At 44.2% G+C, this 14,292-nt stretch overlaps 1 pseudogene; it reads right to left on the bottom strand.

Moving 5' to 3' along the window:
• Positions 1–9,929: 9,929 nt before the first annotated feature.
• On the bottom strand, positions 9,930–12,815 carry LOC116904388 (annotated as a pseudogene).
• Between the last annotated feature and the right edge of the window lie 1,477 nt (positions 12,816–14,292).

Here is a 14,292-nt window from a genome sequence, read left to right as displayed (position 1 = left end):
GTAGCCAGCCAAGCAGCTGCACAGAAGTTCATTTGTTCTTTCCCCTTCCGTCTTGCCCTCTCCATTTCCATCCTAAAGTCACCATCTCCTGCCCTCCTTGTCTCTTAGCTTCCTGACAGATCTGTCTCTTCTCAAAGGAAAGCATGGGTCACAGAATGTCACAGAATGATAAAACAAAAAGAGGACTCCAGAGGCATGTCTTCCAACCCACTGAGCGCCAGCACCATGCCTGAGGGGCATAGTTGCTGCCTCACATCTTGAATGTTGTCCCAGAACCAAGGACCTTTAATTCTGCCTCTCACAAGAAGTAGCTCCGGAGAGTGAGACAATGCTAAGAAAGCTTTGTGCCCTGTCAGGAGAGAAAAGATATAAATAGCTCACAAAAGAAAGACTAAGGGTGAAGGCAAGAAAATAGAAAGGGAGAAGATAGCAAGGTGGTGGGAGGGGGATACCGCGGTGATGCTGCGATGATACCACCATCCTGTGAGCCTCTGCTAACCAAGCCTCTTTGATTCTACTCGTTTGCCCCAGAGAAATGGAAATTCACCCACAGAAGACTCAAACAATTATGTCCAGAAAAAAAATTCTGCATAGTATTTAAAAGTTGAAAATAGATTGGATATGTCTAAGAAGGAAAGGAGATAAAGTAAAAGTTCTCAGTCCAATGAAAGACTGATAGCAATACATCAAATTTATGACCATGGAAGAACCTCACAGACATTGTGCTGAGTCAGGAGAAAAACCAGATGTAAAAGAGTGTACTGTAGTCTGGGGACGCAGCTCAGTGCATAAAAAGCCTTGGTGCAGGCAGGAGGACCTAAGTTCAGGTCCCCACAACGTCTGTCAAAGCCAGAAGTAGTGGAGTCCCTATAAACTCAAGAGTTTGTGACAGGATCCAGAGAAAGGCAATCCCAGGAGTTTGCTGGCCAGCCAACCTGCCAAGCTCCAGGTTAATTAAGAGACCACATCTCAAAATAGAAAAGGTATCAAGCAATAGAGGATGACAAATGTAACCAAGATTGGGGAAAGGGGTGTGCTCAGGTGTTTAGAGCCTAAGCAATTCGCGTCAACAGGTGTCCAAAATATAAAAATATAAGAGACAAATGATATGAAATGAAACAAGGATAGGAAACTCCTACCTGCCCAGTCTAGGTGGTGAGCACATCGGTGTTCTCTGTAATATTCTCTCAACTTTTCTGTATGTTGGAAATTTTTCATTAAAAATCATTTAAGAAAAAGTCGCTAAAGGGCATTGCATATAGAAAGATTAAAATGCCATCCAGGAAAGTGTGTAGCTGGAATAGCCCCTTAAAGAGAGCATAGGGAGTCATCTAGGACAGGGAGGGGTGGGACATCAGAAGGTCACATGTTTCTGTTCTGTGCTGGGTTTGCTTGCCCACTGACTTACTGTCTTTTACAAACACACAAGCATTTTTTTTTTCCAGAAGAAATGTCAGCCAGTGAGTCCAGCCCTCTTAAGTGCATCCTCTTGTTTTTTTTTTATTGTTTCCTTCCTTCATTTTCTGCCTTCTTCATATATAACTTAATTTGTGATTAGTTCAACCTCAATTTTTTTAGTGACTTGTCATATTCATTGCATTGCTGATTTCTTCAAATGACACTCAAGATACATTAGCTTCTGCTCCAGTTGGAGATTCAGCTCTTAGGCTAGAGTAGCATTAACTCAGCGTGCAGATGGCAACCCAAGAAGACCAGTGTGGAATTTTGACAGAAGAATTACTCTGTGCTTTAGAGCCTGGAAGCACAAGGCTTTTAGTGCTAAACTTGGGAAGAATCAGAGCCTTGGTCCTTTCCCATAACTGTAAGAAGATACTAGAAGCAGAATATTTTATAAAGAGAAATTTATCATTTTGTTTTGTTTGGGGGTATTTTATTATCATTATTATTATTATTATTATTATTATTATTATTATTATTACTATTAGATTTACTTTTTATGTGCGTGAGTGTTTTGCCTTCATGTACTTCTGTGTACCACATGCCTGCCTGCTAGTCAAAGGGGTAGAAGAGAGCATCAGATCTCCTGGAACCAAAGTTACAAATGTTTGTGAGCCAACATGTGAATACTGGTAATCAAATCTGGGTCCTCGTCAAGAGCAACAAAGAGCAACAAAGACTCTTAACTACTGAACCATCTCTCTATCCCAGAAAAAAAACTATCATAATAGCTCATAATTCTGAAAATGAAGGCTGAATGACTACATATGGCAGTGGCTTTCGTCTGGCAGAGCTCAAGGTAATACAGAACATCTCATTAGCTAGACATAGGGAGACCCCAAATGTGCCCTTAGGCTTCTCTCCCTCTTTTTACAATGCTGTCAGATTCAATCATGGCATCGCCTCTCTGGTGACATATCTAATCCATTAGCCTCAAGAAGCCCCATCTCCAAACACCATAGTGATTAAGTTTCTGCCCTCTTCATATCTTACTACAGGGATTAAAAACTTCAACACAAAGACCTTTGGGATTCACACTCCAAACACACAAACCACAGCTGTCAGTCACCTTGATACCACACCTGGCATCTCATATTTGCAAGAGTCCAAGGGAATCAATTAGACAGATTTCATATTTCATTTCATATAACATCTTATCTATAAGTAGATAATATTTAAATTAATTTTTTGTCATTAAAAAAATGTCACCAGGGGCTGGAGAGATGGCTCAGTGGTTAAGAGCATTTGCTGTTCTTTCAGAGGACCCAGGTTCAGCTCCCAGCAACCATATGGTGTCTCATAACCAGCCATAACTCCAGTACCAGGGAACTCAACACCCTTTACTAGACTCCACAGGCACCAGGCACACACATAGTATAGATATGTATGTGCAGACAAAACACTTGCGCACACAGAATAAAAATAAATGAATCATTTTCTTACATGATAATGCATGGCTTTAAACTCAGAATTCAGGAGGTAGTGGCAGGTAAGATCTCTGTGAGTTGGAGGCCCCCATTGTCTATATAGCAAGTTTCAGGCCACTTGGACCTATACATCAAGACCCTGTCTAAAAGTCCTTGAAATGCAAAATCCCCTAGTTAACAATATAATTAATGGAAGCCATACTAGTATCAACTAAATAAAAACAAGTCATCTGACCCGTGGCTCATGATCTTCACACTGGTGCCAGGCCTGGGCATCAACCTGGCACCCATTAGAGAATAACGCATTGTTTTTCTGTATGTGTCTGCTAAGAAAGAACACAGAGCACTCTTTGGAGGAGAGTTCATAGATTAGGGTACCTTAAGGGACACGGATCCCCCTGGGCCAACTGTAAAATGCATTGTCTCTTCTTGTCACACTCATACAACTGGTTGTGCATACTATAAATAGTTGCATGGATGACAGAATTCATTGTAAACATGTGAGAGAACTCACAGAAAATCCCTAATTAAAACACAGCCCCACCATCTGATGAAAAAAGTTCACCGGCTCCACTCTAACAGTGGTCCCTTTCTGAGGACGGACTATTACAATGCTGACTATAGGCAATACTTCAAAATATCGCATCTCCTGGTCCACTGAGGACGCTTGACGCCAAGCACGATGACCAGAGTTCAACCTCCTGAACCCATGATGTAGAAGGAGATATCAGTAAGGGGTCCTCTAACCTCCTCCTGTGTCATGAAGCAATGGCACACATGGGCACACAAGTGCTACATGTGCAAACATACACATAAATAAAATTTAAAGATATATTAAAAATTTTTTCTTTTTTCTTTTTTTCGGAGCTGGGGACCAAACCCAGGGCCTTGCGCTTGCTAGGCAAGTGCTCTACCACTGAGCTAAATCCCCAACCCCATATTAAAATTTTTAATGTGAGTCAGGAAATAAACACTTAGAAGTTTGTAGGTATTGCTGTATTCGTCCTAAGCCTGTGCAGCTTTGACAGTTTCTTTCCAGTCTGAGTGCAAGGAAAAACCTGTGTTCACGCAGGGTGAGACACTCCTGGAAAGTCTGCCCTAGCTAAGATGCTCACCCAGTCTGGTTCCTGGAACAGCAGGACACGAGGAAAAGGCGAGCTGTGTAGCACTTGTCTTCAACCCCTCTAGAGGAATTTGTCATATCTGGTTTCTCATTCTATATACTTGCCATACTCAGGGGTTCTCTGTGCCTCTGAGTTTTGCATATGCTGTGCCTTCTGCATAGAAAACATATTTACCCTTGTGAATGTGTCCTGGGGGGGCGAGGGAGGCAGATGTGATTATTGCTCTCTTTAATCAGCTGTGGTCACCAGCACGAAGCCCTCAGAGATTGGACCTGTGATGATTCCCAGGCAGAGATGGTGAAGGGTCAAAGGGCTTGCCCTCCTCCAGGATACATAAGAGGTCAGCAACTGTGAGAAGGACACTCTTCCATAGGGTGCTTGTATGACTCTACCTTATGTCAACTCATGCTGTTTTCATGAGCTGCCCAAGTTATTCATGAAGTGACCCCTCCCCATGGCTCACCAAGATGGCCCTGGATGGAACTGTCTGTTAGATCTCTATCTGGAGTAACAGAAGTAGACTCCCCAGGAAAAGTCATATGAAAACTCCTTCCCTGAACTGCAAACCTCTAGTCATCACTAGAGGTTCTGTCAGCATGGCGTCTCCCCACAAATCGTCTTCAGATCCTGCCGGATGTAGCTTCTTTCTCTTCTGCTCCCCTAGTGTTTTTTCCACGATATTATTGCAAGCATAGCCGTTTACCTGTTATTCTCTACATTGAACTGTGCATCCACAAACATCCACAAATGTGCACAATTGACATGACAGTTGATCATCAGATTCTGTTGATTCATATCTCTGATTCCTCAATTTTAAATTTGAAGAGTGCGGATACACATTGTTCTTGCTAAATTCGCATTCGACAAGGTCTGGCAGCTTTGTATTGCACATAGTAGGTGTCTTAGTTAGGGTTACTATTACTGTGATGAAGCACCATGACCAAAGGCAACTTGGGAAGGAAAAGATGTATTTGGCTTAAACTTCTATAGTACTTAAACTGTTGTCATTGAAGGAAGTCAGGACAGGAGCTTAGAGAAGGAACCTGGAGGCAGGAGCTGATGCAGAGACTGGAGGGTGCTGCTTACTGGCTTACTCCTCTCGGCTCACTCAGCCTGGTTTCTTATAGCACCCAGGGCCACCAGCCCTCTCCCATTAATTACTAATTAAGAAAATACCCTACAAGCATGTCCACAGCCCAATCTTGTCACACAGACAATTTCTCAGTTGAGGGTCACTCCTCTCATATGACTCTACCTTATGTCAAATTGACATAAAACTAGCCGGCCCGATAAGATAAAAATAGTTGGATGAGATGCTGCGGTATGAGCCACATGGGCAAAGCTGGCAATACCTTGTTTCCAGTTCTATACTGTTTTAATCCAGCTTTATAGTATTTCTCATTCTGAAAGGGACAGAATGGCAATCACTACAGTTTTCCAAACCTACATAAAAGGTTACAGGAAACTAAGATGCAAAGGTGCAAGCTTTAGATGGTTAAAAGGCAATCTTTGCCAACGCACTGGAGCTGCCCTGATTTGCAGGCCTGTGACAGTTGGAACCCCCTAAAGCAGATATAATAATTGGATGCTAGCATGGGGCCCTGCAGGGATCAGAGCTGTTTGTGCTTTCAGAGCAAAGACAAAGGTGAGTATAAATAGAAGCCTAGGACTCACGAGCAGCCCCAGAACCACAAACGGCAGCTGCCGGGCATGTAGCTCAGTTGATAGAGTGCTTGTCCAGGAGAGGATGAAAGTCCTGAGTTCAATCCTTGGCACTGCATAAACCTGGTGTGGTGACACACAACTATAATCACAATGCTTATAGGGGGCGGGGCAGAGAGGATAAGAAGCTCAAGTCATCCTCAGTTACTAGGTAAATCCAACCTAGCCTACATGAGTCCCTGTCTAAAAACGAAACAAAAAGAAAAAAGCCCCAAGTATCTCCTGCTAATATCAATGCAGGCCACAATCCTTTTCCTGAAAACCTGCCTTATCCTAGCAACCAGAGCTGACTAGTTAGCTCAGGGAGGGATGCCCTCCACAAGCTGGAATCCTATCTCTGCATGAGAGAGCCAGATGGGAGCCTTCTGGCAAGAATTCTTCCTCCATTAGCAGCTTTTCTCCCCCTCAGCCTGTTGCTCTCCATCAGAATGGCATCTCCATTCACCTCAAGTAGATGTCTTAAAATCTTTTCACTGGCTGTTCTTTCAGAGGACCCAGGTTCAATCCCCAGCACCAAATGGTAGCTCACAACTGTCTACAATTGCAGTTCCAAAAGATCTAACGCTCTCTTCTGGCATCTGAAGTCACCAGGCATGTGTGGTAGACAGACAGACAGACAGACTTGTAGGCAAATACCCATACACATAAGATAAATAATTTTTAAAAAGGTAAAACCTTGCCAGGAATGCCTTGAGTCATGTCTTATCTCTCTTATTTCTGGACCTAAGGACTCAGTTCTAGTAGCACAGCCACAGGAACATTTTCCCCACCAAAATTTTGGAACAGAACTCCTCTAATCCCCAGCAGCAGACAGACAGCTCAAGTCATCAATTAGTAACTTAACACATGAGTCTGCTTTGTCTAACAATGTCTGTGTGTGTGTGTGTGTGTGTTCAAGATAATATTTTTATTAACTCTTGCAGAATTTCATTCATACACATGGTGTATTTTGATCATATTCATTCCCATGCTTTTCCTTACCCCTCCCAAATTTACCCATCTTTCTCCCTCCCGATTTCCTAGTCTCTATTGGTGGTGTTTATAACTCACTGAATGCAAACTGTCCAGATACTCAAGAGTATGCAGCTACCCTACCAGGGGCCATACCCTTAAAAAAATAAACAAAAACAAAACAAAACAAAACAAAAAACCCACCAAAAAACAAAAAAACAAAACAACAACAACAACAAAAAAAAAAACCCCTGCCTCTTCATCCCCCAGCTGTCAGTAACTCCTTAGGTAAAGGGTAAGGGTGAGGGTTCATGAGTTCCTCCTCCGTGCAGGACTATGTGCTGGCTTGCTCATGTACAGCCAACCATAGCTGCTATGCCTTCACCAGTGCTGTGATTTAGCCATGTTCACTCCAGTCTTTCCCAGCACCCCCCCCCCCTCTCTCTCTCTCTCTCTCTCTCTCTCTCTCTCTCTCTCTCTCTCTCTCTCTCACACACACACACACACACACACACACACACACGCTTTCCACTCTAGGGTAGTTTGAATGAAAATATTGCCCACCGGGAAGAGAGAGGCAAAGATTAAAACAGAGACTGAAGGAACATCCATTCAGAGCCTGCCCCACATGTGGCCCATATATATACAGCCACCCAATTAGACAAGATGGATGAAGCAAAGAAGTGCAGAAGTGTAGATCGCTCCTGAGAGACACAGCCAGAATACAGCAAATACAGAGGCGAATGTCAGCAGCAAACCTCTGAACTGAGAATAGGACCCCCGTTGAAGGAATCAGAGAAAGAACTGGAAGAGCTTGAAGGGGCTTGAGACCCCATATGTACAACAATGCCAAGCCACCAGAGCTTCCAGGGACTAAGCCACTACCTAAAGACTATACATGGACTGACCCTGGACTCTGACCTCATAGGTAGCAATGAATATCCTAGTAAGAGCACCAGTGGAAGGGGAAGCCCTGGGTCCTGCTAAGAATGAACCCCAGTGAACTAGACTGTGGGGGAGGGCAGCAATGGGGGAGGGTGGGGAGGAACACCCATAAGGAAGGGGGGAGGGAGGGGGTTGTTTGCCCGGAAACCGGGAAAGGGAATAATACTCGAAATGTACATAAGAAATACTCTATTTAATAAAAAAAAATAATTAAATAAATAAATAAAAAAAAAAATATTGCCCACCACTTGTATTGGAATGCTTGGTCCATAGTTGGTGGGACTTTGGGGAGGTGTGGCCTTGTTGGAAGAAGTGAGTCACTGGAGGTGAGTTTTAAGACTTCGAAAGCCTATACCAGGCTCAGTCTCTATGTCTCTCTCTTTCCCTCCCTTTCCCTTCCTCTCCCTCTTCCCTTTTTCCTCCCCTTTTCCTCCCTCTTCCTCCCTCTTCTTCCCTCTTGCCCTCCTTTCCTCTTATGGATAAGATGTTGCTACTGCAGTGCCATGCCTGCTTGCCAGCTGTCATGATCCCCATTGTGATGACCATGAACTACCCCTTGAAACTGTAAGCAAGCTCCAGTAAAATGCTTTCTTGTATTAGTTGCTTGGTTCATGGCATCTCTTCATAGCAATAGTTAATTCATAGCAATAATTAATACACACCCCCTCTTCCAGGGTGGTCCCTGAGCTTTGGGGAGAGGGCTGTGATACAAGTGTCCCATTTGTGACTGGTCACTCCACAGACACTACTCTCCACACTTTCACCAGTTTTGAGCATCTGCATTAATTGCCAAAAAAACTTCTATGAGGGGGTCTGAGAGCTTTATTAATTTGGGGGTATAGAGACATAAACTGAGAGGGCAGTTTGATAATACAGCCATTTAGCAAAATAAAGATAATAGGTTCATTTCTGTCTTGTATATCCACCTGTCATATATTTTAACCTATGGTGTTTTTGTTTTTAACCAGCTGCCCTGTGTTTTAAAAAACCATGCGGTGCTAGACAGATGGTTCAGTGGTTAAGACCACTTACTGCTCTTGCAAAAGGACCTAAGTTTGGTTCCCAGCATCCATACGAGGCAGCTCACTACCATCTGTAACTCCAGCTCCAAGGGATCTAATACCTCTGGTCTCCCCAGTATCTGCACTCACATACTCACACACATACACACATACATGCAATTATGCAAATAAAAGAAATCTTTTAAATGTAAAAAATAAATACCCACTTTTGTTAGAAGTCATACATGGATGATGCTGATCCTTGTTTCTATGCAGCAGTGACCAACTGAGTCACGGCTGTGCTCAGTGTCACAGCTCTCCTCAGTGAAGCATGGCCTCCCTGGGGCTGAGACGCCCTGCTTTCTCATATGGTCCTTATTCCCTACGTGTGTCCCAGTTTTCCTGTCTGGTAATTGATTGTGCCCACCCTGATCAGCTTAACTTAATTACCCCTTTATATACGCCCCCAGGTGTGTCCAACCTGCTGTCCACAGGCCACACCCACCCCAGGATAGCTGTGAATGAGAACAAAATCCATAAACTTATGTAAAACTTGATGCTTGGGGTTTTTGCAATTATTTTGTAACTTGAATGCACAGTACTCAGACATGAACCTTGTAGACAAACACACCAGGTCCCAATGTCAAAAGGTTAGACACATCTACACTTAGGCCTACATGTAGTCACATTCTGAAGTTCTTAGGGGTTACTAATTCAGTTAATAAGTCGAGGAGGACTACAGTTTTTCCCATAGCATTCTTTATTCTAATTTCCTACAATGGCCTGCATTGTCAGCCCTGTCACCAATCTTGCCTCACACCTCTTCTTGTGAATCAGGCTCCAGAAAAGCTTCTCTCAGTCAGTTCCTGAAACAGCACCACATTTCCTATGTCTGAGCCATTGCTCTAGCTGGTCCTCCTGCCTGGAGCATCCATTCCTTCCTGTCTTTCTCTTCTCTCTGTCCTTGAGAACGCTCCAGCCTTTATAAGTCCTTCGTGCCTGCCCTCTTTTACAAACCTGCCTTGTTTCCTCGATGGGACTCATGTCCTCATTCCTTCTCTACATTGCCTTGGGAGAACATTGTCTTTCCACTCTGCATCTATTTATCGAAGCTTTAGGGATAGAAAGCCTGCCCACCAGTACAGTCATGTGATCCCCAGCCACATGATCTGGGCTTCTCTTCTGTGGACTGAGTATAAACACACTAGAACAGGTGGCAGTTAGACCAGACCCACTAACCACTTTGTCCCTGGTGGCTCTTGAGTTCCTCCCTACAACTGCCACTGCTGCTCTGGTTCCTCTCATTCTGAAGCACTGTCCAACTCTCTTCTTTCTTCAGTAAGCCTCCTAGAATCCTTTTGGTAGGCCTGTTGCTTCTCCAATGACTTAAACAGAAATGGCTTTATGTAAATCCAGCCATCTCTGTTTATAGACTTTGAACCTGCAAAGCACAAAGTTTGTTTATCTCTTAACCCCCTGTTCCTGCCTGGGTGCCATGGTTCCCAGGCTTTCCTTCCACATTCTTTCCCCAGAACCCCTACTCCCTGCACTGACCGTCACAGGTAAGCAGTTCTTCACTTCATGCGTAGTATATAAGAACGATATGAGAGAAAAGAAAAGAGGGCAAGAGGTGCTTCCTACTAAAAGAAATGGCTCATAGCAAGGCATAAAGGACAGGGCATCTGACGTCATGTGTAATAGGACTCTCTAGAGCGCATGCCCATGTTCCCCAAACCAGAGGCTGTAAGATGAGGCATAAAAAAGAAAGATGTGAGCAAATACAGAAAGCTAAAAGCCACCTGGTCCTGAAAGGAGGATGCACTTGCCATGGTGAAATTTTAGGATGGGAGCAAGACCTCATTAAAAAAATGATAATCGTAAATCAATGTGTGGTGTGTTTAAGCATAAGGGGAAGAGGCTCACTGATTAACATGCACCCCCTAAAAGCTAAACATAGCTGAGAAAATGAAAGGGTAGATAGGCCCTGTGAAGCGTAAACTTAATGGATCTTTGTAAAGTTGGCTGGATGGTGTTTTGCTAGAGCAAACATGTGAAGAACCATTTGGTTAAAGTGGACACAGGTGGGAAAGGCTAAGGCGGACTCGTGGAGGAATGTCTTGCTGAAGCAGACAGAGGAGAGAGGGTGTTCTGCTAAAGCAAGCACGCGAAAGGACATGTAATGAAAGGTTCTTTGCTATGACGTGCATGTATTGGTCCACCTTACATTTAGTAGTTGAGCTGCATTTGTCTGGACTCCACAGGGAGAAACGCACCAAAAAACTTCTGGTGGTGTGCTGCAGTTTCTTGCCACTTCCAAGGACTTGGGCTGATTGGATTCGTGAGGCAAGACACATGGAGAACAAGTGATGTTTGGAGGGTATAAACAGGGCTCCACAGAGTGACAGAGACAGAGCTTGACTTGCTGGTACAGCTGGCTGTGCAATTCTTGTGGATCTCACATCTCTGCTGATCTTCTGATCTTCAATTCCCTGAGAGAGGCACAGCCAAGAAATTCTGGAATCCCTTGGGGTTCCTCCTGATGACTCGAGCCTAGACTAAGGCCTGGCTGTCTCTGCTAGGGCAAGTCACCACTGTTGCTAACTTGACTCTACTAAACTGGACTGCTGGTGTATCCCTGAGGTGTTTGCGAGTGGATCCAGCTGTCACTGCCTGCTGACCTGTGAACTGAACTGCTGATTTCTAGACAACACAGACAGGAGTTGCTCCAAAGAACCTTTCTAAACAGGTCCACTCCCCCACATCCTTTCTTTCCCACTACTTCTGGTGGGTTACAAGGAAGGTTAAATCATTTAAGAACCATCATTAAAAATAGGATTTGAAAAACATTAAAGTTACAACCCTGACAGACAGTGTTAGACTGAAGAGCTTACTAACACTGCCTGCAAATGCTGATAAAGGGAAAGAGCAGGGTGTGGGTTAGGGGTGCCCAGCAGGTAGGCAGGACCAGAAGGATGATACCTCCTAATGCTTTCAGATAATATAAGCACCTAGGATTAGGAATACCCCCCCAAAGTAAGTGATGGGGACCCCTAGTGAGTTCATTTCAATTTGATAAAAAAGTAGGGCTCAAAACAGACATTAAGTTATTAAAGGAACTAGAAAAAGATCTCTCTCTCTCTCTTTCTCTCTCTCTCTCTCTCTCTCTCTGTGTGTGTGTGTGTGTGTGTGTGTGTCTGTGTGTGTGGGTGTGTCTGTGTCTGTGCGCACACGTGCTTATGAATGCATAACAGTCTCTTAAGAGTTTATTGTAAACCAGCTAAAAAGGACTACGTAGAGTCTTTAGGGAAATGGGCAAGGAGCTGAGAAGGACCAAGATGAGTCTCGTGCCTTGGAGGGTACATTCCCCAGGGAGGGGAACCTGAAAGGGAAACCAGACAATCCAGTGAGACTTCATGAAAAACATAACAAACAACCAGGTCTCTGGTAACTCAGCCCTGGGAAATAGGGCCTAGGCCTCTGTGGCTCTACTACCATAGTGCTGTGCAAGAATCAAAACCAACCTCAATCCCTGGAGGAGGAGGAGAAGGGGGGGAGGGGGAGGAGGAGGAGGTTGTATCCTGGGAGGGAGCATGCTCACTGGAGTTCTTCAGCCGAAATATCCCCATTGGGGGACCTATGGGAGGCCTCCATGCCAGGAGGCAGGTCTATCATACCTGGAGAAAGACCCTCATGTACAGGTAGGTACTGAGTTCAGACTCATGCAATACTGGCTGTGGTTTCAGCTAACTGCAGTAGCTGCAACAGTGCCTCTTCCTTATTAGGTCACCAACTGCTTGAGATGGTCTTCCAACCTCAGGGACTGGCCCAGCAAATCCTTCAGGAGCCTGAGGTATGGAAACACCACCTGAGATTCCTCTGCCAGCAGCCCTATGGATACCTGACCCCTAGCAAGAGGGACTTGGACACTGCCAGTATATGTGGGAAGTGTCACAGAGACCAGGTTCTACCCTTAAAGCAACACCAGACCAAGGACTCATTTCTTATTCCACTCTGCTTGTTTGGAGTTCTTTGGTTTGATCTTCCTGAACTCATCATAGTCACAGAGGATCAAATTCATATGTTTGTCAAAAGTTTCGAAGGTCCAAATAAAGATCCAGCCATCTTGCAGGCTGCCTCTCATTCTGTAATCAGTGCGGCAGCATCTTGCTGCTCTTGCCCACAGTCATGATGGTGGCTCCGATGGCTTGGATCCCCACCTAATTTGCTTCCTCCCCAAAGCCTTAGCCAGCCAACTACTCACTTCCCACTACTGCTAATGGAAATGCAGTCTGCAAAATGCTTGTGCAGCCTAAATTATTCTTTTTTACCCGGCTTGAATACAAAGATTTCTACCCCTTACATGCCCACTTCTGCATTACTATTCTCCTGGTTAAACTAGAAGAGAACAGAGACTGTCATTCCCTTGTCTCTGCATCTCCTACAACTGTCAGCACAGCAATTTATGGAAAGCAGACACTCAGTAATATAATTTGGTTTTGAGTTGGATGGGACCAAGTTCAGATTGGGAAACTTCCGGCAGGGTTGGATTACTGACAGCTACAAGTTTATTTTTGATTTCTGGGCAGAGCTTTGAACATTTTGCATATGGCTATGAGAAAATTAAAGAATTTCATCAATGGTCTGGGAAGATCAATGGAATTTGCTTCCTCAGCAGAATGAAGGTTGTTTTGTCCTAGTGACTAGAAGAAGTTGGCAATGTCCCTCTCTTATATCCTGAGAGTATTAAACTTTTGCCAAATTGAACCATGAAATTTGAGAACTGGAAAGGATGTTAATCAGAACCTAGCCAACATGCTTCTTACAAATGAAGAGAAAACACAAAGCCCAGGGCAATCTGCCTGGAATAAAAGAGGCCATGGGAGAGAGAGGCTTCGTGAATCTGCCCAACCAGCAGAGATTGGGGCCCACCCTTTTACCTCATCCCTTGCAGACCCTCTACTCTTTTGTACTGTTGTCTCTACTCTCCACTCACCCAGACATCTGACAAAACTCAAATTTTGAATTTTGAGTTGGGATTGAGCCAGGGTTTCTGATCTCTTTGTCCACCTAGACTGGAAGCTCTGTTTGGGATCAAAGGACAGCGTCACAGATTGGTGCTGCTCCATGTTTATAGCTGCCCTTTGCTTGGACTTGGTACTGCCAACCCACCACAACTTCTCTCTACTGGCTCTCTAAATACCCTCTCTAGTTACTTCACAAACTCATCCCCTCTCTTCAAACTCTGCTTCACAACCCTTCCTTTGAAATGAAGTCCTTTGATGAGAAATACACACATTCATACCGACAAACCTAAATAAAACCCTCATCCACTCACAGTGGACACTTCCTTCCTAAGCTCATTCCTCCATCTGTGCCCTGAAGTCCATCACTTTTCCAAAGAACATTTGTTTAGTTTTTCCCTTCTCTTGGCTCCTTCTTCCGGATCTCCTCATGGAGTTGATCAGCAGCGGTACTTGAATAGATGCATGTATATGATTATTTGTGTGAGGGGGTGTGGTAGAGTATTCATATGTACATCTTCAGAGGGGCAGATGCCAGAGGTCAATGTCAGATGCTTTCTTGTATCACTTTCTCCCTTATTTTTTGAGATAGTGTCTCTCAGTGAATATGGAGCCCACCAATTTATCAAGACTGGCTGGCCTT

The sequence above is a fragment of the Rattus rattus genome, chromosome 6 (assembly GCF_011064425.1).
Source record: "Rattus rattus isolate New Zealand chromosome 6, Rrattus_CSIRO_v1, whole genome shotgun sequence".
Classification (NCBI taxonomy): Eukaryota; Metazoa; Chordata; class Mammalia; order Rodentia; family Muridae; genus Rattus; species Rattus rattus.
Note: the sequence above shows the minus strand (reverse complement) of the source record. Positions and strands in the feature narration are given on the sequence as shown.